The 20,606-nt window shown below is 44.1% G+C and overlaps 1 protein-coding gene across 1 annotated transcript in view; it reads left to right on the top strand.

Moving 5' to 3' along the window:
- LOC139531813 (voltage-gated inwardly rectifying potassium channel KCNH2-like) overlaps positions 1–20,606 on the top strand; it is a 291,029-nt gene that overhangs the window by 124,790 nt on the left and 145,633 nt on the right. The gene's annotated exons all lie outside the window — the stretch shown is intronic.

Genomic DNA, 20,606 nt, shown 5'->3' with positions numbered 1-20,606 from the left:
AGCACTACCCCGACCAGCCCTACCCCGACCAGCCCTACCCCGACCAGCCCTACCCCGACCAGACCTACCACGACCAGACCTACCACGACCAGCCCAGCCCAGCCCTACCCCGACCAGCCCAGCACTACCCCGACCAGCCCTACCCCGACCAGCCCTACCCTGACCAGCCCTACCCTGACCAGCCCTACCACGACCAGCCCAGCCCTACCCCGACCAGCCCAGCACTACCCCGACCAGCCCTACCCCGACCAGCCCTACCCTGACCAGCCCAGCCCTACCCCGACCAGCCCAGCACTACCCCGACCAGCCCTACCCTGACCAGCCCTACCCTGACCAGCCCTACCCCGACCAGACCTACCACGGCCAGCCCAGCCCTACCCCGACCAGCCCAGCACTACCCCGACCAGCCCTACCCTGACCAGCCCTACCTCGACCAGCCCTACTCCGGCCATCCCTACCCCAACCAGCCCTGCACAGACCAGCCCTGCCCAGACCAGTCCTACCCCGACCAGCCCTGCCCAGAACAGTCTTACCCCGACCAGCCCTGCCCAGGCCAGTCCTACCCCGACCAGCCCTGCCCAGACCAGTCCTACCCAGACCAGCCCTACCCAGACCAGTCCTACCCCGACCAGCCCTGCCCAGACCAGTTCAGCCCAGCCCAGTCCTGCCCAGACCAGTTCAGCCCAGCCCAGTCCTGCCCAGACCAGCCCTACCCCGACCAGCCCTGTCCAGACCAGTTCAGCCCAGCCCAGCCCAACCCTGCCCAGACCAGTTCAGCCCAGCCCAGCCCAGTCCTGCCCAGACCAGTTCAGCCCAGCCCAGTCCTGCCCCGACCAGCACTACCCAGAACAGACCCACCTGGGCGCCAGCTGTCAGGCCATCGTGTCATGTCTGATTGAGCCACCTACAGGGCCACTGAGGGGACCTCACCAATGGCCCCTGGACCCTCTCAGAGTCCCTTCTCTGTCTCCCCGCCCGACAACAGTGACAGAGCTATAATGACGTGACCTTGAAGTTGGCCGACAAGTGGCGACTGATCAGAGTGCCCTCCAATCAAAGTGCTCTCTCTTTAGACTGAGGAGAGAGTTGTCAGGAGACTAGTTTGACACTAGCTCAGTGGTAAATGGACTGTTCAATGCAGATAAATGGACTGTTCAATGCAGATAAATGGACTGTTCAATGCAGATAAATGGACGGTTCAATGCAGATAAATGTTCCACATACTGGTTATGACAAGTGATAGGAATTTGTAGGATTTTTCCAAAAGGCAAGCGTGAATATACAACTTTACTTTCACTATTGATGTTGAAATAATTGAACAGTAGGTTGATGGACTTATTTTAAGTTGAAACGTGGGGAATAAAAAGCATATTTTACACAGTGATTTCACATTTCTCTCTACGTCCCTATCTCTCTATAGATTCACACTGTATTTAGCAGATGAGGTGGTTTGAGTGGTGCGGGTGTGTGCTGTATCCATGCAGCAGAAGGCTGTTTGCAGCAGCAGGCGCTGCTCGGTGGCAGGTGCCCAGGGCGTAATGGAGAAGAGTACAGTAAGCATTATAATCCTCTGTACCCGCTCCTCTGACAGACGCACACACACACACACATACTACCCCCTGACACACACACAAATACACAACCCCCTGACACACCAAAAACACCCACAGTCCTTGTCTCTCTCCAGAGACTGACTCTTCACCTTGGGTGTATTCATTCCGCAGATTCTGTTACAAAACGTTTTTTAAACAGATGCAAATAGAACAAAGTGGACCTACCTGAAATTTGTCAAATAGAAACTCTTGTTTTGTTCTGTTTGCATCTGTTCGTGCCAGCCTGCTGGGCATAGCAGGGAGCAGACACTGAGCTTGGTTGTGCAAAAATGTTCTAACATCCTGAGACATTTTGTGATGTTGGGATTTCTAAGTGATTTAATCAAAAATAGGCACATTTTGTGAGTGTTGATACTCTAAATTGATACTCACAAAAGTGTATGTGCCAGACCCAAACACACACACACTCCTCCTCTGTTCATCAGTGATGGAGGTACTGTAGAGTAACACATGAGAATGAATGGAGGAGCAGGCAGACAGACAGTGTGTGATGACGACTCTGGTCCCCTCCAGGCTCGGTGGGGGTGACGCTGAAACCCTCTCTTATCTCTCTAGGCAGATAGAGAGGACAGGCGGGGGGCGGACGTGTCTCTCACACCCTCTCTGTATGCTGCTCTAGTCAAACAACAGCCAGTCACACCCCTGCTGTTCCAAAATAAGACAGCTCCACTGTCACTGACCACCAGAAATGAGTTTAGGATGATGTCATGAATGCAAGATTCAACACCTTGCAAGAGATGGAATGTAACAGATGCCTCATTCTCTCTGTTTTGGGCCTTCCCACTCTGTCAGCCCTGTGAAGTATTACTGACAACCTCTGTAAGTTGAGAATTGGGTCACTCCTCTTAGAGGTGACAGGGTGTGGAGGTCATTGTGAGCCCTGAGTGACACTCAACTCCGTGGGGTACTGTAAGTGCCCACATGGCCCATTGCTAATGGAGTCCGTCCCCTCAGACCTCTAACCCCCCCAAACATACATACACACACATGCATGTACACACATATACACACACGCACCCTGTCCTGGTTCAGAGAGCTGACGCGTCTCCAAGCCCAGACGGGGACTAGCCAAGTGGCGGCATGGAAACAATCACCAGGACGATGCCAAGGGGATGAGGGCCCTTGTTATATTTTAATGGGTTTGGGACAAAGGTCGGCGTGTTGTCTGTTATTATAATCTTCCCTGGCTTCCTGTGCGACCACTGACAAATCACTGATGCATAACTTCCCTTTGTCTCTTCTTGAATTTGAACGTTTGAGACAGTTCTGTATTGATCCCTTGTTAGAGGCCCATTATAATCTTTCAAACAGGGCCATGTAGTTCAAATTAATTCAGCTCCCATCCTTTTCACTCCTTCCAAATGCTCATTAGGCAACAGCGCTGTTTGGTTTTTTGACTCTGCCTTTGCACAGGCAGGCAAAGATTTACAGTGATTGCGCTCCAAGTCCAAACGAGTGGTAACTACAGATCTCCTGATCCAGCCGGTCTTCAAAGAGGGTTTAACCAACCTGCCAATGTGTGTCTGTGTATAGAGAAACTTCTGAAGACAAGCAGAGTGTTGAGCTGAGCGTATCAGAGAGAGACAGCTCTTTTGGCTTAGCAGTTGCATTCCACTCTAGGAGGCACTCGATAGGCTTTTAAAACGTATTTTCCAACTCATCAAACTGTTTTGGTCTTAGGATTTGCGCTATGCTGTATCTTACCTACCGCCTGTGTCATTCCCCATCCTGCAGATCAAAGCATCTGTTGATCTCACACAGTTGTATCTCTCTCCAGAGGAACCCTTCACTCCAGGAGTCTCTGTCTGGAGTGAGTGGGGGACTGGAGTGCTTGATAATTACAGCTTCACCTGGGATAATGATGGAGTGGAAGTCTTTAACTCCCCCATGATGCAGACAGGAGGTGCAGGTCGTAGTGAGATAAATGTCAAAAGTAGCCTGGCATCAGCTAGATCGACCACGTGGTACATCGTTAGTGCAGCTTAATAACAATGTGGCTAAGAGCCAGGCTAAATCAGAGTTCCAACCCCTATCTTTGCCCCCTTACTAGGCCCCATAGGGTTCTCTTGAGTGGATGACACCACGTTCCACTCGTCGCAAACATTCAAACAGCATTGCCAGATGCAGCCAAGGGCTTGTTCATTTGTGGTTGCGAATTTTTTTTTAATAATGAATCTTTTAAAAAACCTCCATGCCGATGACATTTGCCCATCTGTAGTTGGCCCATTCTTTGGGAGAGAGCTATTTTCCCCCTTTGTTAAATGCCAGCCTCTCACCGTGAGGTAATTTAAGACTGCATCCTGCCAGTTAATTAAACTGAGACCACTGCTCAGCTCTAACTGGGTTCCACACTCATCCTCTCTCACCTGGAGCTGGTTCAAGGCTAGAGGCACCGCACCGCTCAGGATACTGAAGAGCCACTCTCTGTTATCTCTCCACCCCTCAGTACTGTACTGTACTTCAAGGCTGCCACTTTTGAAAACACTAGACCCAGGTTCTCTTTCAAGCATTGAAAAACAATCTGAGGGCAAGATTTGTTGTGGTTGGTCTCGCAGTCATAGCAGCCGTTTGTTGTGTCTGGAGGTCATGTTTTGTTTCTGGGAGAAAGAACTGCAGGTGTGAAGAAGTTCTACTTTCATTGGCTCCCAAAATGGTGTACTTTTTTATCACTACGGGAACAGAATAACAAGTTACTATTTAAGCCTCTTTTCTGTGTAAATCTGTGTTGCTTCTGTAGCTTATTGACTGACCATGATTCCCCAGGTCATGCTAAGATGCACCATCACTCTCCAGTTAAGCCTAGAACTTAAACATTTTTGTGTGGACTGCAGAAAAAACGTAGGGCTTAAATGATTCTTGTACAGTCTACAATAACAGAATTTCGGCAAAAAGAGAGATATTTTCTGCATGCTAATGCAGTATTGTGCATAATAGCTGTTCCACACAATAGTAACACAGTTTCTCCTAACACCCTTACCTTGTGTGTCTAACCATTAAAACTGTGACGGTAAGCATGCTGTGGCAGGGGGCCGTTGAGAATATATTACAGGTCACTTCTTCATGAAAGGTCACTTTCCTCAGTTCCAGGGGGACTCTATCAAACATTGCTTTATATAATGAAGGTGAAATTCTTCCATGGGAAACATGCTGTGGCATCCGTCTCACGATCTCCTATCCTCCCCTATCCTTTTTCCCCCTCTCCTCTCCTGTCCGTGTCATACATCTCTGACCCCAAACTGACCCCGGAGCCACTTTATGAAAGGCTTAAAAATGACTCAGGCTTACATTAGCTGTTTCAGCTACTTGTAACACAGGCTGGTCTGGCAAGGTCTATCTAGAGTGGGCACTGATTGCCCCATGCTTTTAAGTGCAGTACAAGAGGATGGCATCTCAAACCAGTCACCTTGGTCTGGAATGGCCAGTGTCCATGGGGATATGTTTAAATGCCCACCTCTTTGCCCTTAACCTTTCCTCTCCATTGGCTGGTCTGTTGGAGTGATTGTCAACCTGGCTCTCCCCAGCCAATTGGAATGGCAGGTTATGTGAGTTAGAGAGGCTCTAGGAGACCTAAACATCCTCAGAGGGAGGCGTCCCTCTGCTGTCAAAGCCATTATAGCGCTCATCTGTATCAGTCAGCATCCTCACTTCACGCATCCATCCATCAGCTATTCATTGTGTAGTCTGCCGCACATCAGAGTCTCACCTCAGTGCAACAGCATATACTGGAGCTCGCTAACCTCTCCCCCCAAAGCATTTGATGAGGAAATATGTGCTGGTTGTCTCTAGCACTGCTCGATATCGATTCAGACGTGTTACATTTATCATGATGTGTTGAGTCTCAGGGTAGTTGCTTTCCTCTCGAAACAGCCTCTTCTTATCTTTGGTGTTCTGTCTATCCCTCTAACTTGTAACAAAATAATTACTACTCCTATGTACCAAAGTTGCCACCTAAAGGCAGCTAGCTCCTACTTTACCACTTTATGATTCTGGACATTCTGTTATTCTTTTGCTCTCCCACAACTGGTGGGTAGCAATTGAATCACCAAAGAATTGAATTCCTGTAACACTCTCCCATCCGTTCCCCTCCACCGGTCCCGGTCCCCCCCTCTGGACCTGTGTATCCTCCCCAGAGATCACACCCAATCAGATTGTGCTGTGCCTTCTCATCGTGACCCCAGGGATGTTGCCTTTCCTTTTATTTTCAAACTCATTTAGAGAAACTTTGGTGTTTCCGTCCAAACCCCTACAAACACTCTAACCATATCTCATTCCCTTCTACTAACAGAGAGTGACTATCTAATGACAGCACCTTCCTCTTTTTAATGTCCATCTTCCTTTGGGCCACTACAATTACTGTAAATCTTTAAGTGTAATTTAATTTGGACATTAGCAGTGTCTACTTTGGCATTCCCCGTCAGTTTTCTATTGATTCCCGCTCAGCGCCTGGCACGATGTCCCTGGATGCCACCAGCAGCCGGAACTGTCTGCCAATCTAATCGTGTGCAGGGACCCCATACCGATAAAAGCTGTGCCATTTTCCCAGCCAGAATTCCAGCCTTTTTTCAGTCAGGCTCCGTCGCCTTCTCTAATTCTCTTCAAGCTCTCTTGTTACTATGTGTTATTTACTATGAAGCAGAGCCTGAGCTTCAAAGATGTTCCGCATGCATAGTATTCAGATCACATCACGATGTAAGCTGGGTTATTCGCCTCACCGACTTCATCACACTCCAACACCAACTCCTCATTTTGTTCCCCCTTGGAGTCACATTCTGTCCACGTTCCCTTCCTTACCCAGAATGCAGGGGGAGTTTTCCATTACCCCATTAAGCCTTGTTGGGGAGATAAGGTTCTCTCGTCTCCTCTCCTCTCCCTCAAGGAGGCCTGCTGTTGTCAGGAGAACATAAACACATGCGTTCGGCCTTCGCTGTCTGGTCCTTCTCGCCTCCCTGTCATCATGTGTGGTCTCCCAACCATTGAGATATTCTCCCCTTTTCCCTAGCACTGCTGTTTATCATCTTACCGTCTCTACTGCTGCTCCTGCTGCCTTGCTGCTGTTATAACATGGCTGTCTAACAAATAGGACCTGGCTAATCATTTAGACTGATTATCCACTGGCCGGCCAGGTGTTCTGCTAGGTCTATAATGTTTCATGCAAAGCGTAACACTGGAATTTGAGTACATGATCTGTCAAGGTATACACTACAGTATGTCATCAGGAGATGCACAAATATCCATATTTCTCCAATATTTATTGACAGGAGTTTAGAGTCATTATGTACAGTATTTGCAATATAGTCATTAATTCAGATTTTTTTCCGTATTCTTTACATATTAAACTGGGGGGTCCACAAAAATACTGTAGAGTTTAGGCCAGTTTCGCTGTTTGTTTGTTTGTTTATCCTTATTTTTCTTCTCGAATACTACTACTACCGAGTCATTTTAGTTATTTTATGTTTCAGTCTGCATTTTAAATTGAGTACATTGAGATGTTGTGTTACTGATCTATCCACAATACCCAATAATGTCAAAGTGAAATTTGGTTTCTAGAACATTTTAGAAATTAATTAACAATTAAAAGCTGAAATGTCTTGAGTCAATAAGTATTCAACCCCTTTGTTATGGCAAGCTTAAACAAGTTCAGGAGTAAAAATGTGCTTAACAAATCACAGAGTAAGTTGCATGGACTCATTATTTGTTCAATAATAGTGGCTAACATGATTTTTGAATAACTATCCCATCTCTGTACCCCACAAATACAATTATCTGTAAGGTCCCTCCATCGAGTAGTTAATTTCAAGCACAGATTCAACCACAAAGACCAGGGAGGTTTTTCAATGCCTCACAAAGAAGGGCATCGATTGGTAGATGTGTAATATTTTTTAATGCAGATGCTGAATATCCCTTTGAGCCTGGTGAAGTTATTAATTACACTTTGGATGGTATATCAATACACCCATTCACTACAAAGATACAGGCGTCCTTCCTAACTCAGTTGCCGGAGAGGAAGGAAACTGCTCAGGGATTTCACCATGAGGCCAAGGGTGATTTTAAATTAGTTACATAGTTTAATGGTTGTGATAGGAGAAAACTGAGGATGGATCAACAACATTGTAGTTACTCCACAATACTAACCTAATTGACAGAGTGAAAAGAAGGAAGCTTGTACAGAATTAAAATATTGCAAAACATGCATCCTCTTTGCAACAAGGCACTAAAGTAATACTGGAAAAGAATTTGCAAAGCTTTAAAGTTAACTTTTTGTTCTGAATACAAAGTGTTACGATTGGGGCAAATCCAATACTACCCATGACTGTCTCCATATTTTCAAGAATAGTGGGGGCTGCATCATGTTATGGGTGTGCTTGTCATCGGCAAAGATTAGGGAGTTTTTTTAAGATAAAAAGAAACGGAATACAGCATTAAGCACAGACAAAATCCTAGAGGATAACCTGGTTCAGTCTGCTTTCCAACAGACACTGGGAGACAAATTCACCTTTCAGCAGGACAATAACCTATAACACACAGTCAAATCTACACCGGAGTTGCTTCCCAAGACAACATTGAATGTTCCTCTGTGGCCTAGTTACAGTTTTGACTTAAATCGGCTTGAAAATCAATGGCAAGACTTGATACTGGGGCGAAGATTTACGTTCCAACAGGACAATGACCCAGAGCATACAGCCAAAGCAACGCTGGAATGGCTTCAGAACAAGAATGTGAAAGTCCTTGAGTGGCCCAGCCAAAGCCCGGGTTTGAATCCCATTGAAAATCTGTGGAAAGACTTGAAGATTGTTGTTCTAACTTAACAAAAAGGTGAACAAATATTTATTTTAATCAATGTTATGAATATCGATAACAACAACAGAATAACACATTTTTTATTACATACCTACAGTAGAAAAGAGGAGACTATATTATTTCTAATGATGTGCACTTTATTTCTTAACTCCTAATATTGAGCAAATTACACTCACTGGAGCTAACCAATTACACACACTGTCACGCTTACTCGACGTCGCCGGTCTACTAACCACCAGTCCTGGTAATCCACATTACACACACCTGGTAACCATCATTGCGCAAACCTGCTCCCCATCGTTACGCACACCTGGACTTCATCATCACCCTGATTACTCTCCCTTTATTTAGCCCTCAGTAGCATCAGTCTTCAGGCAGTATTTGTTTGTTTGCATCAAGCATGCTACTCCTGGTTTGATTACTGTCATGTTTCTTATTATTAAACTCACCTTCTGCACCTGCTTCCTGATTGCGTATACTTTAAACTCAAGCACCCATGACCCATGACCCGTGCGCTGGCCGCTAGTAAGTTTACTTGGCTATACAGCTGCTCTTAGAGTTACTCTTTGGAAAGGTAACCTTTCTAGCTAATAGGCTATGTTAGAGTTTACACTTCCTCTTCCAATTATAATGTGGGGAGGAAGCTTGTCACAGTATTTCTGTGCATTCAAATTGCCATCGATTAAATTGTGTTCGTTGTCCGTAGCTTATACCATAACCCCATCGACACCATGGGACACTCTGTTCACGACGTTGACAGCAGCAAACCGCTCGCCCACACGATGCCATACACTTGGTCTGCAGTTGTGCGGCTCATTGGACGTACTGCCAAATTCTCTAAAACGATGTTGGAGGCAGCTTATTGTAGAGAAATTAACATTCAATTCTCTGGCAACAGATCTTGTAGACATTCCTGCAGTCAGCATGCCAATTGCACGCTTCCTCAACTTGAGACATCTGTTGCATTGTGTTGTGTGACAAAATTTCATATTTTAGTGGCCTTTTATTGTCCCCAGCACAAGGTGCAGCTGTGTAATGATCATGCTGCTTAATCAGCTTTGTGATATGCCACAGCTGTCAGGTGGATGAATTATCTTTGCAAAGGAGAAATGCTCACTAACAAGGATGCAAACAAACATTTTGGCGAAATAAGCTTTTTGTGCCAATGGAACATTTCTGGGATCTTTTATTTCAGCTCATGAAAGATGGGAGCAACACTTTACATGTTATGTTTATATTTTTGTGCAGTACGTCACTGACATCACTATTGTCTTTGTTATCTCTGGTCTAGTGTCTGAGCTCAAAATTTCACAGTTGGTCTGGAGAGATTTGTCTCTATTCGCAGAGACCCAGACTTCTGCAAGAGGAGAGTAGGAGATGGACGGTCTGTGAGTGTTTTCCGTGCTTCGACAGGACTCTAAAGCTGTATCCTCGGTAGGCAGGCCAACTCTTTATCGGCTTCTCCAGGGGGGCCTGGGCATTCACTGTGCCACTCTGATTTAATTGTGCTTTCTGGATGACTGCTTTTCACCTTCGTCTTTCCCCAGCTCAGCACATCTCCACCACGATGAACTACTGGAGACAGGACAGGGGGAGAGGGAGATAGAGATGAGGAGACAGGTGGGATAGATATAGGGAGGTAGAGGGAGAATGAGAGAAAGATAGGGTGGCTAGGAAAAAGCTCTTTATTTACCTCTCTCAAAATGTCATTAAAAGCTAAAAAAATAGCTTTGCTGCTTCCTAATTGCCCACTGTACCTGCAAAATGTCCTGTCAGCAAGACGTGTTGTCCAGAGCCATTATCAATTCTTGGCCCTCTTTTTTTCTTCATTTAACAACAAACTGTAGGAGTTTTTTATTCTGAAATAACTGGTCACAAATGCCAGGAAGGTCACAAAAGTTATCTACTTAGCTGGGAAACTGTGAGCCACTGCTTAAGTTCCTTAACAGCCTTTTGGAAGAGTCACTAGGCAACTCAATTATAAGCATTGGTGAAAATGCCACAGCACTGGTGTCTTTGCATTAAATTGATTTGTTCAGACAATGCCATGTATCATCCACGAAGGAGAAATATGTGTTGAGGATGAGCTGAGTTCTGCAGCTGACTCAATTATACTACCTCTTTGGTGAACAATCACTTTGTTTTTGTGAGTGACACATTTCAAAGGAAAATACATTTTGTGCACACATTTGTTTGCATCCCTGTTAGTGAGCATTTCTCTTTTATCAATATAAACCATCCACCTGACAGATATAGCATATCAAGAAGATGATTAAACAGCATGACCATTACACAGGTGCACCTTGTGCTGGGGACAATAAAATGCCACTCTAATGTTTTAGAATGATAATGCAGTCCACATGTCGCAAGGATCTCGACACAATTCCTGTAAGCTGAACATGTCCCAGTTCTTCCATGGCCTGCATACTCACCAGAAATGTCACCCATTTAGCGTGTTTTGGATGCGCTAGATCAACGTGTACGACAGCATGTTCCAGCTCTTGCCAATATCCAGGAACTTCACACAGCCATTGAAAAGGAGTGGGACAACATTCTACAGGACACAATCAACAGCCTAATCAACTCTAAGCGACGGAGAAGGCAAATGACGGTCACACCAGATACTGACTGTTTTTCTGATCCATGCCCCTACATTTTTTTTATGGTATCTGTGACCAACAGATGCATATCTGTATTCCCAGTCATGTGGAATCCATTGATTACCTAATGAATTCATTTAAATTTACGTATTTCCTTATATGGACTGTAACTCAGTAAAATCTTAAATATTTTTGCATGTTGGGTTGATATTTTTGTTCAGTATAGTTACTAGGTTACGAGTTACTTGTCTTCTTATCTACTCTATTTAATTTTATTCTTTAGTCTTAGCCTGCAATTGCTCCTGAGACCGGCCTCTGTCATTATTATGGAAATTACCTTTTTCACAGTAACTCATTTTGTTGTAAATAAATTGCACAGCATTTAGGAGAATAAATCATTTGCATAAGTACCAGAGTGCAGTAGCTAGGATGGTGAGAGAGGTAGCATAATCTGCTGAGTTGGTTTAGAGAGACTTTTGCCTCTACTTGTGGCAATTTTCTGTCATCGCTCCCTTCAAAAACGCCACTGTTGTCATGGATCCGGCAAAGAACCCATCCACCTACCAGGGGACTCGATTGATTTCAGTTAAATGGATTCGTGTGAGTGTGCAAATGGCACGGCTGTGGAAAGGATAAGGGATCATTTTAGATATACCTCAGTGAGAATTACATGATATGTTGCACACTGTCCAGATTCAAGGGATGGGGAAAGGGTAACCTTATCCACTTGGACTTCAATATCCCCAGGAAGGATCATCTGCATAAATTCCAAGTTCAAATTGGCTTGGATGTGTGTGAATGTGCAAAGGACAGCCTGTGGTAACACTTTATTTGGATAGTCTGTAAAGCATCTACAGATGGACTATCAGTAGCATTTCAACTATCTACTAACCCTAGCCCTAACCTTAAGCCTTATCCTAAACTTAACCCTTACGATAAACCTAACCTTAACCCTTACCCTTATTCTAAACCTAACCCTAACCGTAACCTTAGCAAGCAGTTGCTTATCAACAGATAGTTTGTTTGACCATCGTTAGAGCATCTGCAAATGGACTATCCGGAATATACAAATAAAGTGTGACCCAGCCTACTTTGATTAAATGGACCAAGTTGGTGTCTTTCCTGCGCTCTCTAATTGATGCAATGTAGAAAAGCGACTGGTTTCCTGTTAACAGTCTAAAACGTTCCTTTTTAAAAGTTTACTCTCTTTAAAGACCACACTCATTATTGATCAGTTTCTTCAGTGCAATATTATAATGGCTTTACGTGGCAATTTGCCCTAAAAGTGATTGATTATCAATTAGCCAAATGCCTGAATCCCAATAAGTAATGTTGTCCCAAAAGTACACAAATGGACAATACATCTTAATACAAAACTAGCAGAGCACTCAGGCCAACCTCAGTCATATTCATTCAAAGAAGCGCTCTCCATTTTTTCCAGAGATGTCAAACGATCCATACTTGACATTTACAGTGCCATCAGATATTCAGGGCGCATGGTGCCACAACCACTGAGACTGCATTGTAATCCGCACAGATAACCTTTGTAATATCTGCTAAATAAAATGGATGGAGGCATTCAGAGCCTGTGTGGGCTTATCTTGTCTACCCTGTCACAATCCAAGCACGTTGTGTGCATCATGTGTTAGCACATATTGTACACTCATACACTACGGTTACATTATAGGCCTAGTCTTCCAGTTGACAATAAACACTGTACAGGCATCTTGCTCATACTTCATTCTAATGGGCTTTTACCTATAACATCTGAAAGCTAAAACCATTCATGTTTTCAGTGAACATCCACAAATAATCAGTGTTAGCCACACAGTTTGTGGCTCTAAGCCAGCGTCTCCCAAACTAGGGGTTGCGGCCTCATGTGGGGTCGCCTGATTTGAAAATGGGGTTGTGAGAGAAACTCTGAATTTCTTTGAAAATAATTGCGCTTGGTTCGTAGAACCGGGGTTCCGTCAGTAGCCTCCAGTAGCGGCTAGATGCGGTGGTAATAAACAGAGTGGTTTCTGTTGTCTTTCTACAAATGTGGCTATTGAACAATTTAGGCTACAAAATATTATAATCCCATCACTGACAGATAAGACTATCAAGAACATGCATGTGTCTCCTACAATGCCCACAAGCTGAGCAGGACTCATTAGAACAGTGGACACTGTCAAAAGTACTGTCCGACTGATTTGTAATAGACTTTCACTGTCATAGCCCCAATTAAAAAAGTAAACATTGGCCGTTGATTACATTATCTTTTTTTACATGGTGGGGTCGCAAAAACATTTTGATATCAAAATGGTGTCAGGGGCCCAAAAAGTTTGGGAACCCGTGCTCTATGCTCAGTCATATATCTGCGTTTGAATGGATAGAGGAGGAGACATTGAAGGATATGTCCCACTACAGTACACAGAGGCCCACTGGCTGTTTGTCTGTCTGTCTCTGTCAGTGTGTCTATCTGTACGGGGGAGTAGTGCATCATAGGTCACTGTAGCTAAGTGCTGGTGGCTGAAAACCAATAATACCAGAACCTCTCATGGCTTTCGAGTGCCAGTATGTGTGTGATATGACCACAGAGACTACTGAGAGTTTCCTGTTTAGAAACTCAATACACTGCTTTTTTCCCCAAGACTTCCAGTTAACTGTGTTCTCTGTCAGTCCAGTTTCCTCTTAAACCCAACATACGCAGACTCACTCACTGATGTGATTTGTATTCCTGTATCGTCCACTAAGAGAGCGGTTAGTAAAAAGCGAGGTCTGAGCATACCGGTATAATGGCTTTAATCATCAGGTATTTAATCATCCTGAGCAAAAAAGCCTGTCACATTTACCCACTCCCCAAGGCATTGATCGGCCCATACTCTACATACTAATCAGGTATGGGAGGGTGGGTGTGGGATGGATGTATTGTGGACATAATTGTAACAGACAGGTGGTGAGAAAGGGACTGCAGCCAGGCATGCAGTAAACACTCATTAACACATGTTATCATTGATCAGCGCCGGGGAAGGCGGAGCTCCGGGACACCTATCCCCGCACACAGCTGGGCCTCTGTCCGACGTGTCAGAGGAGCAGGCCTGCCAGATGTGTGGGATGATTCACTACGAGACACACAGGTCCTCCCCATTTTGATGCTGGGGAAAAAGGGTGTTAGCATGTAAAGAGAACATAACTGTATGACTGACAAAACTCTTAGTTTCTACTTTGTGGGATGTCTATATGAAGGCAGTGGTAATCAATGCAGGTTTTAAATTCATGTGTATATGCGATGCAGTGTTTTTACACTTCACTTCAGCTTCTTTTCATTCAAAATGTTCAAATCGCTAGTCAGGAAAGTCTATATAGCCTTCTCCATCTTGTAGTGATCTATTGGGTAGGATAGGTGCCTGTCTGTCACAAAGCGAGCGATGACAGGGAACACTGTTGGTTTGTCAGTCTGCTGTCTGTCACACCTCTCTGTGTTATGTTTGTTCTCCCATGTAATGTAAGTGGTAACGATGGGTTGAAATCCAATTAATTATTGCACATTCATTTTATTTTATTTTGTGTTTTAACTTTCATATAGTCAGCCACGAAGTCGGGGCGCATAGGCTATTTACTGTGCTTTGATTGACAACTGAACAGCAAGTGTTCACTAGTTTATAAAAGGTTTCGAACTGACTGAATAAAGTCAATCTGTTATAGCCTATTCCATAAATCATACAACATATTGTTATATGTCCATGGTATCGCATCGGGACCAGTTAACCACAGATCTTATTTGTATTTTCCTCAAATTCGAAGCCCATGTCAAGACTTGGCAGTGACCGCTAAAGGGATTCATCAATGTAGCCTAGTGATGGGTTGTTCGTGAACCAAAGGCTCTGTTTGAACAGATCTTTTAGGTGAATGTCGAGAACCGAATCTCCTCGGTGAGAGCCGTTCGTTTGTCTCCCTAATGTGCATACTGGTAGGCTACTAGTGCTTTTTGGTGATTTATCTCCGGATAAATTATGAAAACATTCGATGAAGATGTTGAATCCTCACTGCAAGAACAATAGGTAGTGGAGAGAGTCTCATTCTGGTTCAAAATATATCAAATAAAAACAGATTGAAAGTTATAAAAGCTATGATACTATTAAAGATATTGATATAGGCCTATTGATTTGATTAGTGTCAAATTGAGTAGTCAACTGCTGCTTTCTGTGTAGCAAAGCCCATGTTTTACACCTGTTTCATTCTTTAATCATACCGGTAAGTCTATTCACGGGCGCCTGACTTGGTATAAAAGTGGGGGTGCCCAATCTGGCGGTGGTCTGGGGGTCCTCCCCCTGAAAATGTTTGCATTTTTAAAACCATTTTCTTTCAATTCTATATTGTTTCTCAACATAGAATCCTTGTTTACTTGATAGAACACAACTTTTTTTCTTAGGCTTTTGCCACAATTAACTAAATTGAAAGAGTAAACTTGATGTTGTTTTTTGCCACAATAAATGTAATAAAAAAGTAGACTAGGCTCGTTTTTCTGACTAGATTACTAATCTACCGCCTTCCTTCAAAGTCTCATCCACATTGATTGATTGAAGGGTCTGAATCCCTCCCACCTCTGTGACTAAAACATCCCGCCACCTCCTCTGACAATCCCAAACTGCAGTGATTGATTGACAGGCCAAACTGTTTATGGGATAATTCACCCAAATTACAAAATGGCATTAGTTTCCTTACCATTACAACCGGCTGTGATTGGGAGTCCCATAGGGTGGCATACAATTGCCCAGCGATGTCCGGGTTTGGCCGGTGAATGCCGTCATTGTAAATAAGAATTTGTTCTTAAGTGACTTGCCTAGTTAAATAAAGGTTACATCGATACACACCCTTAAAGCCGATTTATGGTCAATCCGGATCCTGCAGTGGCCTTACAGTATTTACAGCGATGCGGCCTTCGCAAAAGTCAGAGCATTCATACTTCTTGCACTTCAGGGAGCAGAGCAGAGTGGAGTGTGTCATATGCATCCAATAAATAGTTCTGCACCACTTAAAACCACTCGTAGTGATTCAGGGCTAATCTCTATAGCCAGCCAGCTAATTACGAGCAACTGGCTAAGTGAAAAGACAAGACCTTACCTCTTCTGAGACGTTAGAGTCAGTTTCCCGGTACTTGACATAGGAGCTCAGCCAATATATAGAATGAAGTTAAAAGGCGGCACCGTTTTCCCACCTGCATCTCCACTTCAACCCTTTTTTTTTTTTTTGCTTTACTAGCTTGTCCCGCAACTGCCTCCACTTCTTGTGGGAAGCTTCTTCGTCCATAGATGTGGTAAAGAGGTCAATGGAACTTTACCAAAACAATAGAAATGCCATGGAAACACTTGGGGGAAAGATGCGGTGGAGGAAAGATCCCGAATCTCCTCATTTCCCCTCAGCAAAATGATCCTACATTTAGGATACTGTTCATATGTGTATTTCACCCTGTGTTGAGGTGAACATCTGAGTATAATGTTTGTATGGATGTCAACCCCGTCATCAATCAACTGCATTACAGTTCCAAACGGCTTTGACCTCCACTACCGATTTCTACATCCTAGCTATTCTTCTTCCAGCTTATATGAACAGGAGTTAGCATTTAGCAGTCACTTCCTCTAAACCTGAAAATGGACAATTTCTAAATGTTATGCAGCGAAAACAGCCAAATATATTCAAATCGGACTTTAGCAAACACATTGTGGACCTGTTACAATACATCAATCATGACGGATTTGACGAATTTCCACTTAGATCAGATTTGTTGAATATGCGCCAATCCAGCATCCTTCTATATCCCACAGTCTCTGCATTCCATTGACCTCTTTACCGCATCTATCCCTCCGATCTCTTGAATTTTTGGGGGGGTCTTTGAAATCCTTACATGAGGTATCTCTGCACAAGATTTTGTGAAGGAAGTTGTTTAATGTTAAAAAAAGGTTATCTTACTTAGAAAATAGTCCTGATCATACAGGCCTGGGCCTAGACTATACCCCCTGGTTGGCTATGTTTTATATAGGACCCCCTGGCTGGCTACTTTTTATATAAGTACATAGCTTCTCCATGTACTTAGGGAAAACACTGGTGAAATATGCAATGCAATTGTGCGCTGTCAAAAAGGCACTCGTTGTGGGCTAATATCAAATTGTGGCCACCCGAAGAGACAATATTAATATTCCCTTCAAATCCTGCGTCAAAGTCTTTGTCATCCCTTGCATTAATCATCCCTTGCGTCACCAACACAATTGACTTATTAAACAGTGTTTAAGCACCCTGGCATGTAGCCAAACACTTAAAGCTTCTGTCACGAACGACCAGCTACACATGTTGCAAGGCTCCATGTTTCTGTCAGAGGATTGGCGGGCAGATGAAATTCATTAATTATCTGGGAGAAGATGTCACAATTAAATCTATGGGATGTTCATGGAGTGCACTTTGAGCATTGAAGACCTTAGTATTGATCTGACAGCGTGTCCATCCAGATCACCCCTTCATACGATAGAGCGATAGAGGCAGCGGTGAGGAGTGACCCTGGTGACTCGAACCAGATCTCTGGCAGCGAATGAAACAAATGAATGAAAGGATAAGGACGATCGATCGCACTTGCCAAAAGGACTCAAGTAGACAGCTTCCTCTTTCTCTATTGTCCTGGGCCAGTTCACGTTTACCTACGCACGGGCCACTGCTCTGTCAAAGCTCAAGGTGACTCTGGAGCAGTTGTTGGTGTGCGGGCGACTGTGTGACCCAGAGAGTGAGTGATGCCCCTGTGCATCTGTCAGCAAGGCTAATGGAGGCTGCCACACTTGGCCACCCGCAGACTGACAGGTGCCAGACAGTGCCCACATCAGCCGCCCAGGACAGCACCAGGGAAGCCAGCTCGCTTTACCTCGCTGAAGGATGTCACCAAGAGAGCCCCAGTGCTGAGCCTGGTATCTTTTATTATAATGCACTGTGACTCAGTGACTCACTGAAGAGAGATCAACTACTGCTTGAAAGCGTCAATCACCTGTGAATCTGCAGGCTGCCATAAGCCGACTTGTACAGTACTTTGTTGACAAAGCCTTTATGTTCAGCAATAACTTCTTCAGCAGCGCGTGGGGAGTGAGTGTGTTTGATGTCTTGATTTACAAGGAGAACATCTTAAGATCTTGATAATCAGACGCTTGCTGGTAAGAATAGCACTTGAGGTTCTCAAAAGCGAGTTAAGAGTCTGTTGTCTCCACCGTGATTACATAATACAGCGTGACTCACCTCTATGAAAAGTCACATGGACTTGACTAAATTGCTTGTCACAAATTTCTCGAATCCTAGGTGGCCATTTCAAAACCGTATTAGTCTCTATTTTGAGAGCATTTTAAAACCTTTATAAATCCCTGTACAACCATACTTCAAGTCGTGAACAGTATCATTCTAGACTAGAAGGTTTCCAGGTTTCCACAGACTGCACTATAACAGCCTGACTCACCAGGATGGAAAGTCACAACTATTTGACAAAATTTCTTGTCACAACCAGACCCCTGATGGGTCTGGTCCAGGGTGGCACTTTTCGATTGTTTCCACCTCCCTCCCAGTTTATGAGAAGCAGTGGGGGCGGAGGGGAGGATTTGCATCCCTCTGAGATGTCACTGCATCTGGCCCTTCGTATCGGGTTCTCCTGAGAGACAGGTTGCTGACAGAATGGAACCATGGTGAGCTCATGTCTGTTTTAATTTAGTTTTAGCACGGTGGCCACCGGCTTGGCCTGGGCCCGGCCGGTCCGCTCTCCTCTCTTCAGACAGCTCCATGTCCAGGGCTACTGTGATTGAGAGGCCTGTGGTAATGGGTAACGGGACACCGGGACACCGGGTCAAGAATTGAGATGCTCCGAGTAAGCCACTTATGGAAAAACCACATGATTTCACTCTGCGCCTGGCACCGACAATCATACCACGCTCAAAGTCACTTAGGTCAGTAGTTTTGGCCATTCTAACTTTCAATCGAACAGTAACTGAATGCTTTCTGCCTGCTTTATATAGCAAGCCATTGCCACGTGACTCACTGTCTGTAGGAGTGATCCATTTTCGTGAACGGGTGTACCTAATAAACTGGCCGGTCGGGGCAATGTGCTGGCTTGAGCTCATAAGCATATTTGAGGGCATGGTGTAAAATATGTTTTATTTGTGCCAACTGTCAGTGGAAATGTTGAACGAGTTTAAGTGGTTTATCGTTATGTTGATGAAGGTTGAATACTTCTTTTGACACTGTCAGTTCTGCAATCGTTGTAAGAACTTGTAACAAGCAAGAGCTGTACTGTTAAGAGGTTACTGTGTATTGTGCGGTAGCTTAATTACAGCTGGTTCACAGAAGTCTAACTAGCTGAATGTCGGTTATTGTAAATTTCACAGTAACTTACTGTAGCTGATCTAGCACACCCACTGACCTGATGGTGTGGCAGGGAAGTGAGTATTACAATAACATAGTGACTAGCAATAAATGAAATATTTCATGGCTCTGTGGCATCACATACACTTATGTTAGCCTTAACCAAGGCTGGAGAACTGACAGTGTATAAGCTTAGTATTTATGAACAGAATACAGCAGAGCACATTAACTGGGATGACATTCACTCTCATGGGAGACCAAAATGATCTAGCTGAAAGCCACGCCTGTAATATTCTGATAGGCTGCATCTGCTACAGTATGCTGCCAATTAGCAAGTTATGTTGCATGTTGTCAACAGAAGAGTCAGGGAAGGCACAATAGGTTTCCTGCATGTATTGCTGCTGGCAGCCAGTTTCCTGTAAGTTATTGTGAATTTTACAATAACTTACTGTCAAATGGTTTCCAGTCAAGAAAAGTCCAATTCACAGCAACTTCTAGCAACAAGTTGCCATTAAATTACTGGAAAATTAACAATAAGCTCTTTACGTGCAGCTCATTAGAGTCAAAGGAGGTGATCAACTTGCATCAGCATAACCTTTAAACACTTAAACTGCTACAATACTTCCACTGATTGTTGGCACAAATACACATATAATTGATCACCTCCCCAAATATGCTAATGAGCCCCACTAGTACATTGCCCCCAACTATTAAAGCCCAGTGATGATCGTACCTTATATTCAAAATATTGGGTGGAACAATGTCCCATTATACCTACAAGGTACCAAAAAATACCAATGTGAGTTCATATATGTACCTGTGAAGTGTACCTTTTTTATACCCCTGGGTAGCTTTTAGCACAGTGCAGGAATGTATTCTTGCCATTAAAAGTCTGTAGCCATATCTCTTTTATACTCACAGACCTGGTGGTGTAGCAGGACATGTAGCAGGACATTTCAAGTTGCTAGCGAGCAAGAGGTTTTAAGTTCAAATCACAGTTAAGGCTGAGTCTTGTCACATTACAAAATAATACATGTTTTTTTATACACTAATTGAAATCAGAATACAGCTAAAAATAACAACTTCAAGTTGGCAATATATGTATAGCCAATCTCCATTCTGTCCACAGACCTGGTGGCGCAGCAGGAACTTCAGCTACCTAGCAACCAAGAGGTTGTGAGTTAAAATCCCAAGTATGGTTCAGTCCCAAGTAATCCAGGGGACTATGACC

This window comes from Salvelinus alpinus, chromosome 10 (assembly GCF_045679555.1).
Source record: "Salvelinus alpinus chromosome 10, SLU_Salpinus.1, whole genome shotgun sequence".
Taxonomy (NCBI): Eukaryota; Metazoa; Chordata; class Actinopteri; order Salmoniformes; family Salmonidae; genus Salvelinus; species Salvelinus alpinus.
Note: the sequence above shows the minus strand (reverse complement) of the source record. Positions and strands in the feature narration are given on the sequence as shown.